We start from the raw sequence: 22,069 nt of genomic DNA, 5'->3' as shown, positions 1-22,069 counted from the left end.
TCCTTTGTTTTCTTTTCTTTCATTGTTTCATAGCATTTGCTATGAAATAAGCATATCTTATATATATGCATATTTGCATATTTTGCTTTGCTTCTCTATTTAAAATGAGAACTGGCCAATTTCATCACAGGAAATCTCTGTGAGACACAAGAATTGTTCTTAATATATTGTTTCTTCAACAAAGCCAGATTTCAGTTTTAGGCATCTTGATTATTTTCTCCCTGTGGGATACTATATTAAAATAAAGCATTTGAATCACCACAGGTGATGTTATGGCCCAGTGACTGAAAGATCAACATGCCCAGTGAGTGGAAGATCTTGTTACTGAACAAAAAAAACCCCACTAATAATTCTCAGAGTCACTTTACACTGATAGGCATTTACAATGTCCAGTTGATGATTAGTGTCAGCTAATCCCAGACTAAATCTCTCCTTTGCTTTTCCAAAGCTTCCTTCTGCCAAAAAAGCTTCTGTTTTACTGCTTCCTTTTTTAAAGAATCTCTTAGGATTTTGTAGAGTATGTATGATGTGTTATTGTAAGGTCATGAATGTGGTAGTTATTGTCCTGTTACATATCTCTCCATAACCCTATAGCATTCCTACCTGCTCTTGCTTCCTGATCTAGAACCCCCCACGCCCATCATGAAACTCATTACATTCAGTGAAACCTTAATGAGCATTACAGTGATCTCAGGCTTCATCCTAGTTAAGGGAGTAAGAGTAGCAAAGAATCATCTAACAGCCTGATGCTCTGCACTTCTGTTGAACTTCAGTTCTCAAATTCCCTAGCTAGCATGACTCCTAGCTTAATAGCTAGGAGTTTTGGGGGGATGAAATGTAACATATATGGAAAGAGTTGGAGAAAGTTATCCTTTGAGAACTAGATTAATGGTTCACCCTTTAATCTTCAGGTATACCACTACTACATATGCTATTTCATACAGTAGTTTCACAATGTTGGAATGTTTCTTGTAAGTAATATAGTTAAATCTATGCTCAGTTTAGCAATTACAGAATTAAAAGATTTAATAAAGACAGATTGTCCAGCATCTGCATTAAGACCTTTAGAAGAGAGTTTACTGTGCTTCTAAATAAATTCTTTGTCAATGTTTAACCCATTTCTACTCTTCTGTAATTTAGACTTTTAGATATAGTCCTCTGATTCAGCAAAAAAACCCCCACAAATCTGTATTTTATTTTATTTAGAAATTTATAAGCCTGCCCAACTCTACAACACAGCATTCAGTAAAACAGCCATATACATTTTAACCCCTCCTTCCTCAACCCTGGAAGAAAGACATCATGAAAAAAATAATCAGATATATAATACTTGCCAACCCCAATTCCCACCACCCCCAAAAAAAGTCTGGGGGAAAAGTCAGGTTTTTAAACACAGATCGGGGGGCAAATGTATCTTGTGGGCCGAGAATGGTGTTCCAGATGGCAGGTGTTATGACAGAGAAAGCACAGTCCTTCAATGATACAAAGAGTACTAAGAATCCTTTTCCAATTTTGTTTTCCTATCATTATTCTGGGCCCAGTACTCTTCAACACTCCAGAAGACAGGCTTAACATACAGAAGGATCTGGACAGACTTGAACACTGGGCACTAACTAACAAAATGAAATTCAATGGTGAAAAAAGCAAGGTTCTACATTTAGGCAAGAAAAACCAAATGCACAAGTACAGTATAGGGGGCACCATGCTCAATAGTAGTAACTGTGAGAGGGACCTCGGAGTCCTAGTAGACAATCACTTAAATATGAGCCAGCAGTGTGCTGCAGCTGCCCAAAAGGCCAACACAGTGCTAGGCTGCATTAACAGAGGGATAGAATCAAGATCACGTGAAGTATTAATACCACTCTTCAATGCCTTGGTAAGGCCACACTTGGAATACTGCATCCAGTTTTGGTCACCACGATGTAAAAAAGATGTTGAGACTCTAGAAAGAGTACAGAGAAGAGCAACCAAGATGATTAGGGGACTGGAGGCTAAAACATATAAGGAACGGTTGCTAGAATTGGGTATGTCTAGTTTAACGAAGAGAAGGACAAGGGGGGACATGATAGCAGTATTCCAATATCTCAGGGTCTGCCATAAAGAAGAGGGAATCAAGCTATTTTCCAAAGCACCTGAAGGCAGGACAAGAAGCAACGGGTGGAAACTAATCAAGGAGAGAAGCAACCTAGAACTAAGGAGAAACTTCCTGACAGTGAGAACAATTAATCAGTGGAACAGCCTGCCTCCAGAAGCAGTAAATGCTCCAACACTGGAAGTTTATAAGAAGAGACTGGACAGCCATTTGTCTGAAATGGTGTAGGGTTTCCTGCCCGAGCAGGGGGTTGGACTAGATGACCTCCAAGGTCCCTTCCAACTTTACTACTACTACTATTCTACCCTCTAGCCGAGGGGTGTCAAACTGCCAGCCCGCAGGCCGGGTGCGTCATCCAGAAGCCGCGCCCACCCCATTGCCGGCAATGGCAAAACTGTCCCAATACATCTCACAACGTCATGTGACATCACGAGTTTGACATGTTTGTTCTAGCCTATGCTTGATGCTCCTCTCTATACTGCCCTCTCTATACTGACCAATGCAACTCATTGCATGAATTTCATTCAGCTGAGGTGAAGTGTCTACGGTGAGGACTACATATATACAATGCAGTCCTTTAATAGAGAAAAGGATTTAGTATAATGGATAATGGGTGCAATTTGATGTAACCAGAAAAATGCAATCGGTTCTTGTTCCAATTCCTTTTCCAACATCCAGTTGACCTACCAAGATTCTAAAAAAATCAAAGTTGGGATTTCTACCAATGCATTACTTTGCTCCCTTCAACTACTTGCTGTCAGACTGGCTTTAAGTCTTCCAAAGGAAGCAAACCAAATAATAGAAGAAGTATGATACATTTTAATTTTAGTCACACAGCTGCCTCTGAATTCTTTAAATACACTTCTCTTTAAATGCTTTCATGCACAAAGCTATCTGAAGTGCTGCAGGCCAACTCAAGTCTCTCTTTCCAAAACTAATCTGTTTGGCCTTGTCAAAGAAACCAAACAATGGATCAAATGCCCAGTGGAAAAAAGCAGAAACTGTGTGCATGTCCTACTAGTAAACTAGTTTTAAGTGATAAGCTGTTGTGTCTCATTTGTGGGCAGTGATTCCCCCCTCCCCCCCAGGGACTGTGTACTGCGTTTTAGTTTTTAAGGCTCAATATATTCTTGCTCCCTATTCACAAATATATATACAGTCACACAATAACATACTATACTATAGTACAGCGTAGCACTATAATTCTGTGCATTGAAAAATGTTAAACTTTTCTCTAGCCTGGATTAGTTTGGTTGTTTCATAAGTGCTTGGAATGCAAGCTCTGAGTTGTGAGGTTTACTAGGAGAAATCCGAGACATTCAAAATTCCAGCCAAAAACATTTGGTGCCTGATCATCTTGGCTCTATTCCCACACAACCCACCTGTGGTTTTGGATAATAATATTTACTTTTTCAAGGATGTTTGCTGCCATCATGTGGAAAATGTCCAAGCTGCAATTTTATTTCCTTCCAAAGACCACCCCATTTTTTTCACAGAGAGAAGCAGGCAGGCATGAATGTTTATCTGCCGAAATAAATTGAGTATTTTAAACTTCTTTTTATCTGCTTAAATCATTTTCATAACAAATGATTTCTTTAAAGTGCATCATTCTCTACTGTACTATGTTGCATTCTAGTAGAACAACTGGGTAAGGCAACTTTTGGTCTGCTACATGCCCTTAAAAACACTCCTGCTTTCATCTTCATAACCTTCCAATAACTACTTATTTCAATCACAGTCTTTATTTTGCTGCTGTTCATTTTTGTTCCTGCAGACATGTTTGACTCTACAGAAAAGTAAGATAGAAAAATCTTTTATTCAAACAAAGCTCATCATAACCAAAATGGCCAATTGGAAGGTGCCATTATCTACTTGCTTTGTCCTAATACTTCACCTGTATCCAGTAGCTACTATACTTTTTTTGTGTTCTGAATTTTAGATCAGGAAATACCAGTTTATGATTTTCTTATATCTTGACTCCTGGCCAAACAGGCAATGCAATCAAGATCCTCTCCCAATTTTTGGAGACTGTTTTAAATTAGGTTTAATCCCAACAAGATTGGGTGGGATTTTGGTTAATAGGAATCCATCTCTAGTTTCGGACAAAGTTATGTTCACCAATTCTGAACCAGTACATTACTGAGGTCTCCGTGACTCATAGCTGTAGTTCAAAGAGCAGTAAAGGAGGCCTTCGCATAACTTCATCTTATGGAACAGTTATAACGTTTCCTAGAGTTGGAGGTACTGCCACCTAGTGCATTGCAACAGTCTCTATAACAGTGGTTCTCAACCTGTGGATCGCAACCTCTTTGGGGGTCGAACAACCCTTTCACAGGGCTCGCCTAAGACCATCAGAAAACACATATTTCTGATGGTCTTAGGAACCGAGACACCGCTCCTCTGTCCGTCTCTGCACGGCTTCGAGCTGGGGGCCGTTGCAGTGCCGGATTCATTTCCATCACCATCTCTTAAGGGAGGTTGTGCTGCTTTGCGACCCTTTCTGCGGAGGAGACTGAACTAAACTCTGCTAGTGCTGTCGCCCTCTTGGCTCTCTCTCTCTCTCGCTCTTTCTCTCTCTCCCTCTCCCCGCCTGGGCGCTTCTCCAACCAGGCTGGGCAGAGCCGGCGGAGTGGCCTTCCTGCGCCCCCTCCCCAGCCAGCTGGAGCCGTGCAGGCCAGCAACCTTTGGAAGTGAGGCGAGGACAGGCAAGGCGCACTGAGCCCCGGGGGGGCGGTGGGTGAGTGGGCAGCGTCGGTGCACACTTGGAGAGCCCTTAGGGTTGGGGGTCACCACAACATGAGAAACTGTATTAGAGGGTTGCGGCATTAGGAAGGTTGAGAACCACTGCTCTATACAGTTAATCCATGAAGATCACTGGTAGACTATAACTAGATGTGAACACAATGACTCAGTTATGGTAGTTATGGACATGTTACAATTTGCCCATATAATGCCTCTACTCTGAGAGCTACACACACTGCCAATTTGCTTCAAGTTGCAATGTCTCCTCTGGGGATTTTGGAGGTAGGCATTTTCAATTGCTGTCCCTTGTTTGGAACAGCATCCCTTCTGAGATTTGTATGGCCCCAAATTTACTTGGCTGTAGAAAGGCAATAAAAGCTTTTCTAAAGCTTTGTAAAGCTTATGATGCCCGGGGGACAGTTATGTATGAAATTTTCCTTCCTGCCATGATAGGTTTTGTTTAAATTGAGTCTATTGTCTTTGGCATGGAATTGTGAGCTATTTATAAGTTTATTTTTTATGTTGATTTTTTTAACCTTGCTTTATGGAATAGGGGATGTAGGTTATTAATAGTTAAATATGATTGGAGTAGTATGTAATATAACCAACCAGCTAGCCAACCAAATTGCTCTTCAACAGCTGGGATCAAGTCTATTGCCTATGAAGATTACTGTTCTGTGTAAACTGTTTGGATCAGTAGACATGGACAGACCCTTTAATTTGTCTGATCTATTCTTAACCTAAATTACATATTATTTATGAACCTATTTATTTCTTTATACATGCATATCCCACCCTGCTATATTAACATCAAGGTACTTTTAACAATTAAAAATACAAATATAAAACATAAAAACAATGCACTTAAAATTAGAAGAACAATCAAACTCAGTACGATTGAAACCAAGATGGATGCGATGGTTCAGAGGTTAAAGATGTTGAGTTTGTAGGCTGACCCGAGCGCTGTGTGACAGGGTGAACTCCCATTACTTGCCCCAGCTCTTACAGACCTAGCAGTTCAACAGCATGCAAATGCAAGTAGATCAATAGGTACCGCTTCGGTGGGAAGGCATTCTTTTAGCCTCAACATGTAGTCATGTTGGCCACATGATCATGGAAATGTCTTTAAACAACACTGACTCCCTTGGCTAAGAAATGGAGATGAGCCCTTCCCCCTAAAGTCAGGTATGACTGGACAGGGGAAACCTTTACCTTTACCATTGAAATAAACTAATTTAGTGATTAAAAGCTTGGTGGTATAAAAAGTTAAAAAGCTTGTTGGTATCCATTTTTCCTAAATCTGGAGATTAGAGACCAAATTCACCTTTTGGGGAAGGACATTCTTTAGCCTGGGAAACACAGATGGAAAAGCTTTTGGCAGGAGGGGATTTTCCAAAGAGGTTTTCTTGCCAATTTAAGCAACTGGGCAGGTGCATTTTTGGAAAACAATATTTATTTGGATATAAGCAAGGTTAAACTCATGGCAGAAGTCACTAAGGATCAAGTATGGAGCAGAAAGAATAGAACAAGCATATCATTAACAAATATGTTCAGAAAAGGCATATTAAATGCTTCCTTGTGTTAGTCATTGCCACCACAATGTACCTATTTCCTCTTCATTTTTCTGCTCAGTCTTTCCTATAACTGATACCCTCCAGTTATGTCAGCCCTTTTCATTGTGTTTGGTGGGAGTTGCTGTTTAACACATTTCAAGAGTGTCAGGGTGGTCAGGAATGGTTTAGTTGGAAGCTGTCATTGCAATTATTGCAAGAAATATTTTGCAGAAAACCACCGGTGGCAACAGAGAAACAGGCTTTCTCTCCATCTGACCAGACCTCGCTTTGTGAAATGGCCAAGGCTGATGTAATTCAGGCATTGTTTAAATGCATATCTTTGAAACATTCCTTTCTGACAGTTATTTCTTACTTTTGACAGATTTTTTCTTCTGTTTTTATCATGTATTTTTATAATTATATTTAACCATTGGGTCTTTTTGAATAATAATAATAATAAGTAGTTATTTAAATGCCTTTGGCTATTACAAATAATTGTAATAGCCAAAGGCATTTAAATAACTACTGAGAGAAAGAAAAAAGAAGAGAAAAGAAAGCCACATTTTTCCTTGTCCCACAGCTAGAAATAAATCCTGAGATCTGAAAGTGATTGGACCGTTTCTTTTCAGTTAAGTGACAACTTCTCATGTATAATAAATTATTTTATTATATTTTATTATTTTATATTTTATTTTATTATTTTATTTTATTTTGCTGGTTCTATTACACTGGCCATAACAGTAGTGTATGCAACTTGTTTTTTAAAGAGGCAAATAAATAATCTCATTTGTAGTATTGAAGGAAAAGTCTTCATCATGGTTCAGTCCAAGCTGGGAATAAACAACATGGGACTGCTTTGGAAAGAAGGTTGCAGTTTATTGAAGAGGTTAATCCTATTATGTTCCTATTATGTCCTCCTTCCCTGTGGCTGTGGCTGATGACTCTTAGATTTTTGGTGTTGATTCTAGGGATATTTCTTCCTAATCCCAGTTTCCTGATTCCAGTCTTTCTGACAAGATTATCATTTGCATTTCTACAGAGCTGGTTTCTGTTTGGGGGGGGGAGACTTGGGGCTATGAAGAAAAACTGGGCATGCTTTTCTGCCTCTTTAAGATCCTTTGAGGAAATATATTTTTCTGCCCTTGTAATATTTCCTTCTCTTGGGGGGGGGGGACTTTCCACAGTAGCTAAGCTATTTGCATCTCAAAAGACAGACCAAATAATTTGCTGCTGAACTTAGTCCACTAACACAACAATAGCTGTTCTTTTTGTCCTATATAAAGGGACCATACTGTGCACATAACTTCAGTGACAAAGTAGCAGTAACAGTTGGAGCACTCACTGCTTACTTTGTACATCTTCTGGCTTCTGCTGGAAACATGTACCAGCACAACCATAATTACAATGTAGATGGCCATTAAACATAAAAAAAAATAAACCAAATAAAATATAATAGCAATAGGAACCCATTACATCAGCTTAAGATAGGCTCAGCTGTACATGACTATAAATCCATTTTATCTAGCCATCTAACTCCACCATTGGCTTGACAGATGCTTTTGGACATCTATAAGCAGGCAAGAGAGCAACAACTGGAACAGTAACTTTTACAAATACTGTAATAAGAAAGGATCTGAAATATAAGGTATATATGATAGGTCTAAATTTACAATTGAACAAGAGTTTCTCCTTGGTAATCCCATCACTTAAAAATATTCAAATAAAGCAAATTGCCACTAAATTAAGGGTGCAGTGAAAATATCAACTACCTTTATTGTGGTCTCGGTGTCAGAAGCAGAAAAAATAATAGATAACAGAAATAGTATAAGAAAGTAAAAGTCACAACACAGCAAATTAGCTAAAATACATTCTCAGAACTTGGAAATAGCTCACTACTAATTTTTGAATTTCAGTTACTCCTAGTAAGTAATCCCCCTCTTTTTTAAAAGATCTTGTTGTTTTCGTTTTATTACTCACTTGTCCTCAAACCTCAGAGTCAAACCCTCAATGACTTAGGCTCACAATAACTAAAACAGTGTCCAAACCACAAACAATCAATAAAAACTTATAAACATAAATCATCAATAAAAATAGTATTACAGAAAGGAACATACAGTACAATAAAATGCTACTCCTCCGCAGTGTTGTATGAGTAGACTTCACTTGTGCGACTGAACCTCCTCTCCTCTTCATCGTATTAATTCTCAACACAGATATAGAGAGTACAGGTAGTCCTTGACTTACAACCACAATTGAGTCCAACATTTCTGTTGTTAAGTGAGACATTTGTTAAGTGAATTTTGCCCCATGTTACAACCTTGCTTGCCACAGTTGTTAGGTGAATCACTGCAGTTGATAAGTTTGTAACATGGTTGTTAAGGAAATCTGGCTGCCCCGCTGATTTTACTTGTCCAAAGGTCGCAAACGGGGATCACATGACCTTGTGAAACAGCAACGGTCATCAGTATGAACCAGTTGCCAAGCATCTGAATGTGGATCACATGATCATAAGTCATAAATGTGAAACATTGAACGGTCACCAAATGGACTGTTGTAAGCCGAGGACTACCTGTACTCCAGTTGCTGGGGCACTGGTGCGGGAAGGTGCAGGATGAAGGGGAATAATTTCTACTGACAGGGTGGATGCTGCTGGCTAAAGTAGAAAATCAATAAAAGTGTGAACTGCCTAGAATTGGCCTGTTTAGTGTAGGAAAATGCAGGTAAGAGCTTCAATGCAGCTAGTTAATCTTTCTTCCAGAAATACTGTTTAAACAGTATCGATTCCAGCTGAGGATAGGTAGGTAGCTGTTTGTCAGCAAGCAATTATTGTCAGATTATTGGTTGGGAGTTGGGCTGCAAGGCCTTCAGAGTCAATTCTGAGCCTAACATTATATTATTCTACTTTTTTACAGCAAGCTCCAGGAAATTGCTATTCCTTTCCATTTTTTTTATTACAGATTAAACAAAAACTTAATAACTCTCTTCTCATGCTTCAAATTCCTCCCCAATATTACTGATTTAGAGGATGAATCATTTATTTCAAGAACCACATGCTAAAGCTCCATCTGGCCAAGTTTATATTTAAAGCTTATTTGAACAGTGATCCAATCCCAGGTGCAGAGGAAGCTAGTTGAATAGTTATGTGATGACTTGCAAAAGGAACTAATTCTAAGAGACTAGAATGCCAACATTGGAAGGAAAGTAACATCTGGAATTGGGACAATTTGGATTCAAAGTTCAAAGGGATTCAGGAGATAGACTAATAAAAGTTCTGCCAAGAAAAGTCAATGTTTACAGCCTCAAAGATGACTGCATATAGACATCACCAACATCAGCATCAACTTGGTGCAAACAAATACAGAAAAGTTTTATTTAGTCATTGGCATGGACTGAGATGTAGATCCAAAACTCATTGCAAACTTATAACTCAGGTTAAAGAAAAGAAATACAGTTGTAGGACCAACAAGATATAAGCTCCTATGTAATATTCCATATCAATCAATCAATCAATCAATCAATCAGAATAGAGCTGGAAGGGCCTTTTATATCTTCTAGTCCAACCCCTGCTCAAGCAGGAGACTCTATACCATTTCAGATAGGTGACTGTCCAATCTCTTCTTTAAATCTCCAATGATGGAGCACCCACAACTTCTGAAGGCAAGCTGTTTCATTGGTTAATTGTCCTCGCTGTTAGGAAGTTTCTCCTTAATTCCAGGTTGCTTCTCTCCCTGATTAGTTTCCATCCATTGTTTCTTGTCCTGCCTTCTGGTGCTTTGGAGAATAAGTTGCCCCCCTCTTCTTTGTGACAGCCCCTCAAATACTGGAACACTGCTATCATGTCACTCCCTAATCCTTCTTTTCTCTAGACTGGTCATACATACCCTCTCCAGACTCTTAATCATCTTAGTTGCTCTTCTTTGCACTTTTTCCAAAGTCTCAACATCTCTTTTGTAATGTGGTGACCAAAACTGGATACAGTATTCCAGGCTTTATAAAGCGGTACTAATACTTCACGTGATTTTGTTTCTAGACCTCTGTTTATACAACCAAGGATTGTATTAGCTTTTTTGACTGCTGCCGCACACTGTTGGGTCATGTTTAAGTGATTGTCCACTAGGACTCCTAGGTCCCTATCACAGTTACTGTTTTTGAGCTAGGTTTCACCTTAATCAAAAAATTATGATTAAGCAGAGAAGTAAAATAATGAATTAAATTTGATAAATAGTGGCTGGACAATTCTGGAATGACAGTCATGACATCATTAGAGAAGAAGCAAACAAAATCCAAAAATCTAAAAAAAAAAGAAGAAGAAAAGAAAGAAAAACAGCTACCTGATGACACAGTTAAAATAGCCAAAGAATGGAAAGCAAAAGGCAACAGAGACAGAGGAAAGTCTGCCTAACTAAGCATTGAATTTCAAAGAAAAGAAAGAAGAGATAAGGAGTGAAATCTGAATAAACAGTATAACAAACTGAAGATAACAATCATCAAGGGAAAAAAGAAAAAAATGTTTAAGAAAGCTTTAATGGATAATGGAAAAAGCAGGGCATTTCAAAAAAGATGTCTACTCTTGCAGAAGCTTTGGTCTGCACAGGCCACAACTAAGTATGGATAGCCCTAAAAACAAGGGAATATGATACCACCTCATCTGCCTTTTGAGGAATTTTTGTGATGATCAGGAAGCAACAGTTTAAAAAGACTTTGGAGAAACTAAAAGTTTCAGAGTGAAGAAAGAAACATGCTCTAGCTAAATAACCTATTTATTTAGTTTAAATGCAAAATATATAATGGCAAATACTGATCTGTAAGAGACAGAATTACAATTAAAATTGCTATAGAGACACCAAAGCCTCCTATATGCTGATGAGATCATTCTGATTCATCCATTCATTCTCTGGGGCCTTCTATGCTACTCCAGTCCAACAGGATTATGAGCAACCTCTGTTGGCTGGAAATAAAGAAACCCTATGGGGCAGAGGTAGGCAACCTTGGCTCTTTTATGACTCATGGACTTCAACTCTCAGAATTCCTGAGCCAGCATAGTTGAAGTCCACGAGTCATAAAAGAGCCAAGGTTGCCTACCCCTGCTATGGGGTATCCTGTTAAAGAAACAATACAAAAACACTCTGTGTACATACATGTGAATTATATAAAATTATGCCAATAAGCAGTGTCAACACAATGCAATTACAGGGATTCCTTGACTTACAACCACAACTGAGCCCAACATTTCTGCGATACAGTTGTTAAGTGAATTTTGCCCCATTTTACAACCTTTCTTGCCACAGCTGTTAAATGAATCACTGCAGTTATTAAGTTAGTAACAGGGTTGTTAAGTGAATCTGGCTTCCCCATTGACTTTGCTTGCCAGAAGGTCACAAAAGGTGATTACATGACCCCGGGGCACTGCAACTGTCATAAATATGAGTCAGTTGCCAAGCAGCTGAGTTTTGATCACGTGACCATGCAGATGGTGCAATGGTCATAAGTGTGAAGAATGGCCATGGCACTTTTTTCACTGCCGTTGTAACTTCGAACAGTCACTCAATGAACCGTTAATAAGTTGAGGACTGCCTGTAGAAGTTAAAGGAGTGACATACTTTATCTTCCTCGGCTCAAAAATTTACAGGAACGGTGACTGTAGCCATGGTATGAAGAGATCTTGGTTGCTTGAGAACAACAATCAACTGGGGCTGGAATCACTACAAGAAAGAAGGAAAGAATTATTTTCTCAGCCATGGAGGTAAAAGTAAAACACTGGGAGGGAATCAGTTTAGGGACAATTCTTATTGGTTATTGTTTTTGCACTAACATTGTTTTCTGAAGGGACTAGAGCAGTGGTTGCGAACCTATAGCACGGGTGCCAGAGGCGGCACTCGGAGTCCTCTCTGTGGGCACATGAGCCGTTGCCCCAGCCTTGCCTCCCCCGTGACACCCTCACCAGCAGCCCTCCTGGAGAAGGGTTGCCCCCGAGCGTGGCCCACGCGGAGCAGTGCAGTCAAGGACATGGCAGCCAGGCAGCGTAGACAAGTTCATGCTGCGGGGCATGGGCAGAGGGTGTGGCTGCCATGGCATTGCTGGGCGATCTGCAGCAGGCCCTGGAGGCGGTGAGTGGCCCTGCGGGCAGGTGGGGTGGGGGCAGAGCAGGGGCAGAGCAGGGGGTGGAGCGGGGCGGGGCCAGTTTTTGGGCACTCAATCTCTAAAAGGTTCGCCATCACTGGACTAGAGATTTATTATATTCTATGTGAATTACCCAGGACCAGGTAATCCGGAAGAATCAGTGATTACAGTGAACTTTATGTATCTCTCTGTGCATAGTTATATACGGAAGTCAAGCACATGTGTAATATCACGGGAGGGCAGGCTTTTTGGCAGGGGTAGGGGAAAATCTATACCCTGGATTGTCCATTCAGCATAAAATCTTGAATCTGATTACAGGTAGTCCTCGACTTACAACAGTTTGTTTAGTGACAGTTTGAAGTTACAACACCAGTGAAAAAAGTGACTTATGACTGTTTCTCACATTTACAACCATTGCAGCATCCCCTTGGTCACGTGATCAAAGTTCAGATGCTTGGCAACTGACTCATATTTATGAAGTTACAGTGCCCCAGGATCATGTGATCACTTTTTGTGAGTTTCTGACAAGCAAAGTCAACGGGGAAGCCAGATTCACTTAACCACCATTTTACTAACTTAACAGCTATAGTGATTCACTTAACAACCATAGGCAAGAAAAGTTATAAAATGGGATAAAATTCACTTAACAACTATCTCAGCAACATAAATTTTGGGTTCGATTGTGGTCTTAAGTTGAGGACAACTGTATGGCTGTGCAGCACAGCTAAGAATGAGACAGAAAAAAAGACTAATGAATTCAAGTTTTATTCATCTTATTTATGAATTGTGTTTCTCATTCTGATCTTGTTTGTTTTTGCTAAGCTGCTAAAGGGTTAAATAAATTTTATTTTGCTCCGAATTTCACCAGTTTTTAGATACAGTAAAGGGGAAGATAGAACACAAATTTGTCAACATAGAATTATGTATATTTTTTTAAAATGATCACCATTCTATGATATTAGTCATAAAAGTATCAGAGCACATTGGGTTTATTTTTAAAAAGCCATTTTCATCTTTTATTTGAAAAAAAAGCATAGAGGAATGGAAGGAATAAATGATTAGAATGAATGGATAAAGAAAAATATAGGCTTGTTTGTTTTCCCACATCAATAGATTGGGTTGGGTAGGTCTGGAACAATGGCATAACAGAAAAGAAGCATGCCCAGCTATTTCTGATATGTTACTGCTAATCAAAAATACCATATTCCGCCTCAAGGGAATGTTTTGTTGTTAATTGCGAAGTCGTGTCCGACCCATTGCGCAAGGGAATGTAGAAAGATTGAAATCACTGTTTTGCTATAGATATATGGCATGACAAATTCACAGTGGATTAAATCCATTTCCAATGTACATCTGGAGATTTTGGCTGCAAAAATTAGATCCAGTTCCTAGGACAAGGGATTGGGCAATATCTCTAGGAGTTCAGTCTTCTATGACTTCATGGTCAAAGTTTTACTGGTTTAAATAAAAATAATTTAAGTGAGTCTTAGATCTTACTGGATTCTGAATTTTCCTTCATCTGACCTATTTTGCAGCTTTGTTTTTTTGAATAAATATGATATACTAAGAAAAGCTGCTAAGTAATAAACTTTGTTTTAATGTTTAAATATTTTATATCGCCTTTGTTTTTTCCCCCTGATAAATCACTTTTCGCAAGGTTTTCTTGATACTGAATATTTATTCTCTCTCAAATTCATGAAGCTCTTCTGTTTTCTCCTTTATATTTCATCTGTGCACATGTGTGGGAGAGAGAATCAAATTGTCAGGATGGAAAAATTACTGTGATGTTAACCCACTGGGCAACCTCAGTTTCTTCTATCCCTAAGCATTTAAAAGCGTATGTAAAAACAAAAAAAAATCTCTCGGTTTTTGTATTTAAAGATTACTTACATCTACAGACGTCTGCCTTGTCTTTGTGTGCATATGTCTCTCCCTTATTTGGCAACAATCTTTTTTTACTCCTCTATTTTTCTTATTAACGGTACACAGGATTGTACCGTAAACAAAGAAATCAGATTAGTTACATGGCTCCTAAGGAGTGAAACAACTCTCCCTTCCCAGGGGTGCCACTCAACTAGAGGGTGTAAGCTCTGAGTAACTGGCCCCCTCTGTGGCCTCTACAGTAAGTTCTGCAAAAAAACTGAGGAAGGAGCCTCACGCTTCCTGTCGTAGAAGTGGCTTTTGTTCTGCACGAGAAAATGTGCAGAATGCGGGTCCAAAGAATGGCAGCACCGTTGCTAGTGGTTGGGCTCAAAGACCCAATGGGACATCCAGGTGACAGTCAGAATGAACGGTTGGAAAATGAGGCCAAGATGTGACTGTGGCAGTGGCAGTGGGAAGGAGGAGAGCTCGGTGGCTTTCCATCGTGCACTGAGGAAGATCCCACTGCTGAGGCAGCCTGGTTAACACGTTTGAACTCAAGAGGATGCGGCAGTAGAAGGCTGTCACAAGCGGGCCTGGTCTCACATACGTATCGTCAGAATGGGCCAGCACATTGAATATCTCTGGAGAGGCTCTCCTCTAGGCCAGGGGTCCCCAATCCCCAGTCCGTGGACCAGTACTGGGCCACGGCATGCCAGCAACTGGTCCACATAAATAAGCAAAGCCCCATCAGCGAGATGCAGGCAGCACACAAAACCACGCACCTTTCGGTCTGCAGAAAAACCTCTCTCCACGGAACCGGTCCCTGGTGCCCCAAAGGTTGGGGATCTCTGCTCTTAGGTGGCCCCGTTTTTCCTTTTCCTTTATCCTTTGGGATAAAGAGACTGGCATTCAAGAAGATAACTCTCTGCAAAAGCTGGTGTCTGCTATGCAGTTATTAAAACTGCAAAGAATCATTAGAAGTTCAAAGGCACTGAGAAAGGGAAGAGGAAGGAGAGAAATGATAGTTCAGTTTATATCCCAGCCAAAGGTTAAATGTGTCAAAAATAAAATGGGCTATAAAGATCCTACCTGTACCTGTTGTATTGTTTTTGTGTATAAAATCACCAGGAGTCTTAACTTGAGTTTCCCCAGATTCAAACCACACTTCAGTGTAACTTGAATTGATAGTTTCCTCTGCCATAATCTGTAATCCAGTAAATAGACCCTCCGGAGAGCACACTGTTTCTAAATTTGAGTGTTTTTTTTAAAAATCTGGTTGCTTAAATGTACCAAGATGCTTGGTGCTTGGACTATCTATCAGCAGGATAATTCTAGGAAACTGAATAGAACAAAACCAAATCTGAGAAAACAGAGCCAGCCCAAAAAAAAAAAAAAAAAAAATCCCATGCACACAACATAAATTCTTACAATCAAATAAATTATAAATATATTGTAAACTTGAATAAATCATTTGAATAATTTGAATTAATTTAAATAAATCAATAAAGGGAACACCAGAGGACTTTTAGGAATGTGCACACAGAGACATCTCCTCTGGCCAGTGCTGTTAAGGAGAGTGAAACATGTCTTGCATGCTTTCCCTAGCTTGTTATTGATAATCTCCAGATATTTATCTCTCTTCCAAAGAAATGTAGTCTTTTAAACTTTTGTCTTATATGAGGGGGGAAAGCCTTCTGACTATATTTTTCTTCCATTTAACAGCTGTTGAAAGAGAAATCTTCGTCGGGGTCCAGTCCAAGCTGGGAATAAACAAAATGTAGACTGCTTTAGAAAAAAGGTTGTAGTTTATTGAAGAGGAGAGCCAGACAGAAAGATGGCTCTGGAAAGCTGACCACATGTAGTAGGGAATGGTGGGTTTTTATACTTTCTTGGGCTTTTGTTTGGAGATGTTCCCGTGACATGAACTTTGACCTGAGTCTGAGTGTGCCTTTCTGGTATTCTGATGGTGGTGGGTTAATCCTATTACGTCCCAAAGATCATATCCTGCTTCCCTGGAGTGTGGCTAATGGCTATGTCCTGTGTTGGATTTTTTTGGTGTGAGGGATTGTTGATTCTAGGGATCTTTGTCTTTCTAATCCAAGCTTTCTGGCTCCAATCTTTCTGACAAGATTATCACATCTGCATTTCTGCAGACCTGGTTTCTGTTTGGGGCAGAGAGACTGGGGGAGGGGGGGAGGTTCTGCCTTTAAGATCCTTTGGGGAAATATAATATTCTGCCTTTTTGATATTCCCCAAAATATTTCTTTCTCTGGATTCTTCCCATACAACCTTAGTTCATCCCTAAGTGGGGTTGCTCATTTTCTGAAGTAGAACCAAAATCTATAGCTAAGTGTTAGAGGAGCATGTGAAAACCCTCCTTGTAATCTCCTTTGGCTCTTTCTTTTTGATGTGCAACCTTTTGGGGGGTAGGGGGTAAATAACATTAAGCCTATCCCTCCTGGTCTTTTGCTTGTCCTGTGCTGTTTGCTGTAATTTGGCCTGTCTCTGCCTGCCACTAAACTGTTGCATTAATTGGGAAAGAAAAGAACATCTGCCATGTGGCTCAGGCATAAATCTCATCCATTTGAAAAGATGAAAGCAAGAGGAAAATCTAGAAAAACTCGTCAAAGAAAACACTGGGTGTGGGTGGCAGCAGTTAGCAAATGAGAAGGAGGAAAAAAAATGAGTGCAAAGCACTGGTGAAATCAGAATCCCCTTGCTTACATAGGCTGAATATAAGCCAGGAAGTCTTTCAACATGAAGATTGTTTCATAGGAGGATTTATTCTGATTAAGGAAGCAAGTTTTGCCTCAAGCAAGTCACACCTGAGAGCTAGTTTGCACTTGGAGTCATCCAGGAGGACAAGAGAGAAAGAAAATGAACTTTTCATAGCACTTGATAGGGGTGTCTCAGGGATAGAGGTTTCTCAAAAGTCGAGTCAAGAAGGTGGTCTCAGAAGTATGACTGAAGCTCTGCTTGTTTTTATGTGCATCATATGGAACACACACAGAAAAAGTAGAGCTTTGATCACACCATTGTAGACGCTCCTGGTACCTGAATATATTAAATGTCTCTGTTATTAGATTTGTATTTTTAGCACTTCTTTTTTCTAGTATGTCCCTGGTACAACCTGCCCTACATAGTTCATCTTCTAGTGGGGCATCTTTCTCTTCTGCACCCCCAATCCACGGTAGCCCCCCCCCTTAAGTTGGCACAGAAGATAACCAGTGGTGGGATTCAAATATGTGAACAATGGGTTCTTTGTGTGGATGCTGTTTCCGGAAGTCCATTCTGGGCCTGGGCAACAAAAAATTAGCTACCAGTTCTGCCAAAGTGGTGCGAACCGGCTTAATCCCACCAGTGCCCTAGACTCCTTGTTACAGCTGAGCTTTAAACTATATCTCTAGTATTAACTTCACTGCTTATGTAAGCTAACCACAATGTAGGAAAGGCTATAAAAAAAGTCTTCATGTTCTATCAGACTTTTTCATATCTGTTTTTCTTATCCCCATTTATAAAGTGGTGGATAAAAATACTGTGGTTAGGTGGATTTAGTCTGCAGTCCCATTGCATCAGAGCCTAAGATACAGTAGATATGACTGACATGTTACACTAATTTCAGGGAGAATCACATCTGACTATTTTGGTTAAGCCTTAACTTCTGACTATTAGCAGATGTTTTTGATGCATTTCCCACAATTCAGCTGACTAAGATGACTGGAGTTACTGGGAACTGAAGTCTAAAACATCTAAAGGGGAGCATGTTGATTTTCCCCAAAGTGATCTCTCCTTCACAATGTTGTACCTTGTATTTGTCCCAGTAGTTGCAGAATTTCCTTATTCCACACTGTACTCTCTATTACAGCAAAACTATAAGTTCATGATGTGATGAAGAGTTTTATTCTTGTGACAGAACCTGATGGTAATTTGAGCTGAAAGGGAATAGCCCAAGGTCACCTAGCTGGTTTCCCTGCCTAAGGGAAAACCAGAAGCTGGGTTTTCATGCTCCTAGCCAACATCTTAATAAGTACATGATAGTGGCTGTCTGACCTCCCCCCCCCCAAATGTCATTTATTACATCTTGAAATGCTCGGGGCATTTGATTGTGGCCTTCCATCTTCAATATATTATGTTCTGTGCAGAAAGGTGAATGTATTATATAATCCATTTTGACAAGGATATATTTCTGCAAAATTGTTTCCTTTATCATTCTGTTCTCATAAACGTGTCTTGATAGATTGAAATGGAGGTCTGACTGAAAGGAACTGCTTCAGAATCCATTCCAAATGCAGAACTGCGTCAGTGCAGCTCAGCTTCAACACACGGGGGCGCATTTGTAACATGCTAGTATATTGAGATATGTATGTGGAAATTACCTTCTTGGAACAGAACACTATTTTTAAGGATGGGAAAAATTCAGTGGTCCCACATTGCACAATGAGTTCTAATATAGAAGTGTGGAATTACAAATAGTCCTTGAGTTATGATCATTTGTTGGGGGACTGTTCGAAATTAGGATGGCGCTGAATGAAGGGACTTAGAACCAGACCTCACACTTCCAGCTGCAGGTCCTTTGTTATCACATGAACAGAATTTGAGCACTTGGCAACTGGCTGGCACTTACAACTGCTTGCAGCATCCTATGATCATGTGATTGCTGTTGCTGACCTTCTGTACTGACTTCAAGCAAGCAAAGTCAATGCGGAAGCCGGCAAGGAAGATGACAATTCATTCCGGTAAAGCTCCCTCCACCTGGGTTTCTTCTCTTGCATGTACCACATCTTTCTTCCCCCTTGGTTTGCTTGCACACACACATCCCCAACCCCCGTGCCCTCCTTCCTCAGCCTTCCTGTGTTTGCACACATGCACCCACCTTCCTTTCCAGCACCTTCCTTTCCTGAGCTTCCCTATGCTCACACAACATGCATGCCCCCACCAGTTCCTTTCTTCCGGGGCCACTCCACATAGGCATTCCCTACGTCTCTGAGTTCACTCTACACTGCAGTGTACCCCACAATTTGCTGGACCTCCCATGGCCTCCTGTGCCCCCTTCCAACTCCCTTCATTTTCCACTTAAGAATCTGTATCTTGGGATTACAACTAAGTGATGCAGTCGTGTGACTTCCCTTTTTATCACCATGTCACTTAGCAATGGCAATCTGGGTCCCAGTTGCTGTCGTAACTCAAAGGCTACCTGTATCATGCAGGAAATACTTCGATCTTTTATACTAAAATTCATTACCATACTGACTGACACATAGCAATGTTTGGAAATATCTAAGGCAATCCTTTCCAAAATAACTTTAAATGATTCCCTTTATGAAACAGTTTTCTGTCAACAAACTCTGAGAATTCTTCAGTAATTGATCATGTTACCCTGAAATTAAGTGTCCAAACTTTTCAGTCCCTTTGAAAATCCTCCAAATTGTTGTGATTCCGTGCCAGCCTGTGCTCCCAACAGCTGAGTTGGAGGAATCTGAGGAGGAGGTGGAGGAGGCATTTGGGGGGCCATTAGAGCCAGAGGGAGACTCTGAAGTACAGGACTCACAGTTGGATGCAGAGCCTGGGCCCTCCAGTCGTGTTTCTGATGAAGCTCAGCTGGGTGAGGAGCACGAATCAGACTTGGAAGAATCACAACAGATGGACTTGTTAATTGACGCAGGCGGTGTCAATTAGCCAGAGTAAGGCAACAGAGGTCAATGAAGCACCTCCAAAGTAAGAAGAAACGGCAAGGGGAGGCACCGCCTTAGGACTGCTAATTAAAGGGAGGAGGTGTGGGTGGTGCTGATTGCTGAAGGCAACCATTTGAAAACCGCATCTTGGAATCTTGATCTGTGACTTCTTTTGTGATTTCTTGTTTGTTTTTCATCATGCTCTTTTGGACTTAAGTTTGCTGTATTTGACAGGTTTGTCTACAATATTAAAAGGGGTTTTTGTTTTTGTTTGCAAGTCTCCAGCCTATTGCAGCAGCAGGGGTTTGGTCCTTGTGAAGTTAACAAGGACGGCAATAGGCTGGAACAGAACACAAATTGGCTGCCATTACCACTACTGTGGACAGCCAATTTCTTGACATGATTATATATCATGTGAAACAGTGAGTCTCCTTGCATCTAACACTGAGCCAGCAGTGTGCTGCAGCTGCCCAAAAAGCCAACACGGTGCTAGGGATAGAATCAAGATCACATGAAGTGTTAATACCACTTTACAATGCCTTGGTAAGGCCACACTTGGAATACTGCATCCAGTTTTGGTCACCACGATCTAAAAAAGATGTTGAGACTCTAGAAAGAGTACAAAGAAGAGCAACAAAGATGATTAGGGGACTGGAGGCTAAAACATATAAGGAACAGTTGCTGGAATTGGGTATGTCTAGTTTAATGAAGAGAAGGACGAGGGGGGACATGATAACAGTGTTCCAATATCTCAGGGGCTGCCACAAAGAAGGGGGAGTCAAGCTATTTTCCAAAGCGCCTGAAGGCAGGACAAGAAGCGATGGATGGAAACTAATCAAGGAGAGAAGCAACCTAGAACTAAGGAAAAATTTCCTCACAGTTAGAACAATTAATCAGTGGAACAACCTGCCTTCAGAAGCTGTGAATGCGCCAACACTGGAAATTTTTAAAAAGAGATTGGACAGCCATTTATCTGAAATGACATAGGGTTTCCTGCCTGAGCAGGGGGTTGGACTAGATGACCTTTCAATTTATTATTATGGATCATCGCACAGTCAGCCAGATGTTCAGACTGGATTTGGCATTTTGTCTACCTATCGAGTCCTTACCCAGGACCTGAGATAGGCAGATGTGGATGTTTGATGGTATTACAGGTATTATTATTATTATTATTTTCAGGGGGTGACCTCAACTTCTAACCTTGTGAAAGAGGGGGAGAAGCTCTTTCCACCTTGTCTATACCATCATAATTTCATATATTCTATCATACATCCTCCTCCTCTTCCTTTCTGTCTTCTCTTTGTTGATTCAAGCAAATTATATCCATTTCAATAATATGTTTCTCAAAAGGGAACTGTTGTAGGTCTAAATCATATAGATTGCTTTTCCCCAACCTTTCTAATTCTAGAAATTCTTAAGGAACAGTGACCGGAACTTTAGTAGTAGTAGTGGTGATAGTAGTAATAGCAGTAGTAGTAATCTTATGTATAAAACACTCCAGATGTGTCTTATAGCTTTATATAAAAGCACTTGCTTTCTTTCTTACTATTGTTTTCTTCCTAATAATAATCAATTTGCCATTGATAGAGTAGCTGGATAATTTTTATCAAGGTGTCCATTATGACTCCAAGGTCCATTTTCTGATCAGTTATTGCCAATTCAGATTCCATTAATATCTATATTTAGATACTTTTTATGCCAACATGTATAACAGTTAGATGTGCTGTGTGAATAAGTCATTATAGTTTATAAGACATGGTTTATGGCTTTCTTTGTATCCCATGCAAACTCAACCAACTGTGACTTAGGCTGTTATGTGAAGTATGAATCCAATCACAAAGTCATTTTTATAAATATATAAAACAGATCTGATTTAAACATTTAATAGTTCAAGTATACTACCAGCGTATAGCAGTGCCCGTAAATGGTCATCCAACTTCACCTGAAAACCTGGAATAGAAGAAGATCCTTCAATACTAAGGACCCACTTTTTCCATTTTTAGCAGCAGTTAAAACTTCAGAATGTA

The sequence above is a fragment of the Crotalus tigris genome, unplaced genomic scaffold (genome assembly GCF_016545835.1).
Source record: "Crotalus tigris isolate CLP2741 ecotype Arizona unplaced genomic scaffold, ASM1654583v1 scf7180000018371.15429387391:27106975, whole genome shotgun sequence".
In the NCBI taxonomy this organism is placed as follows: domain Eukaryota; kingdom Metazoa; phylum Chordata; class Lepidosauria; order Squamata; family Viperidae; genus Crotalus; species Crotalus tigris.
Note: the sequence above shows the minus strand (reverse complement) of the source record.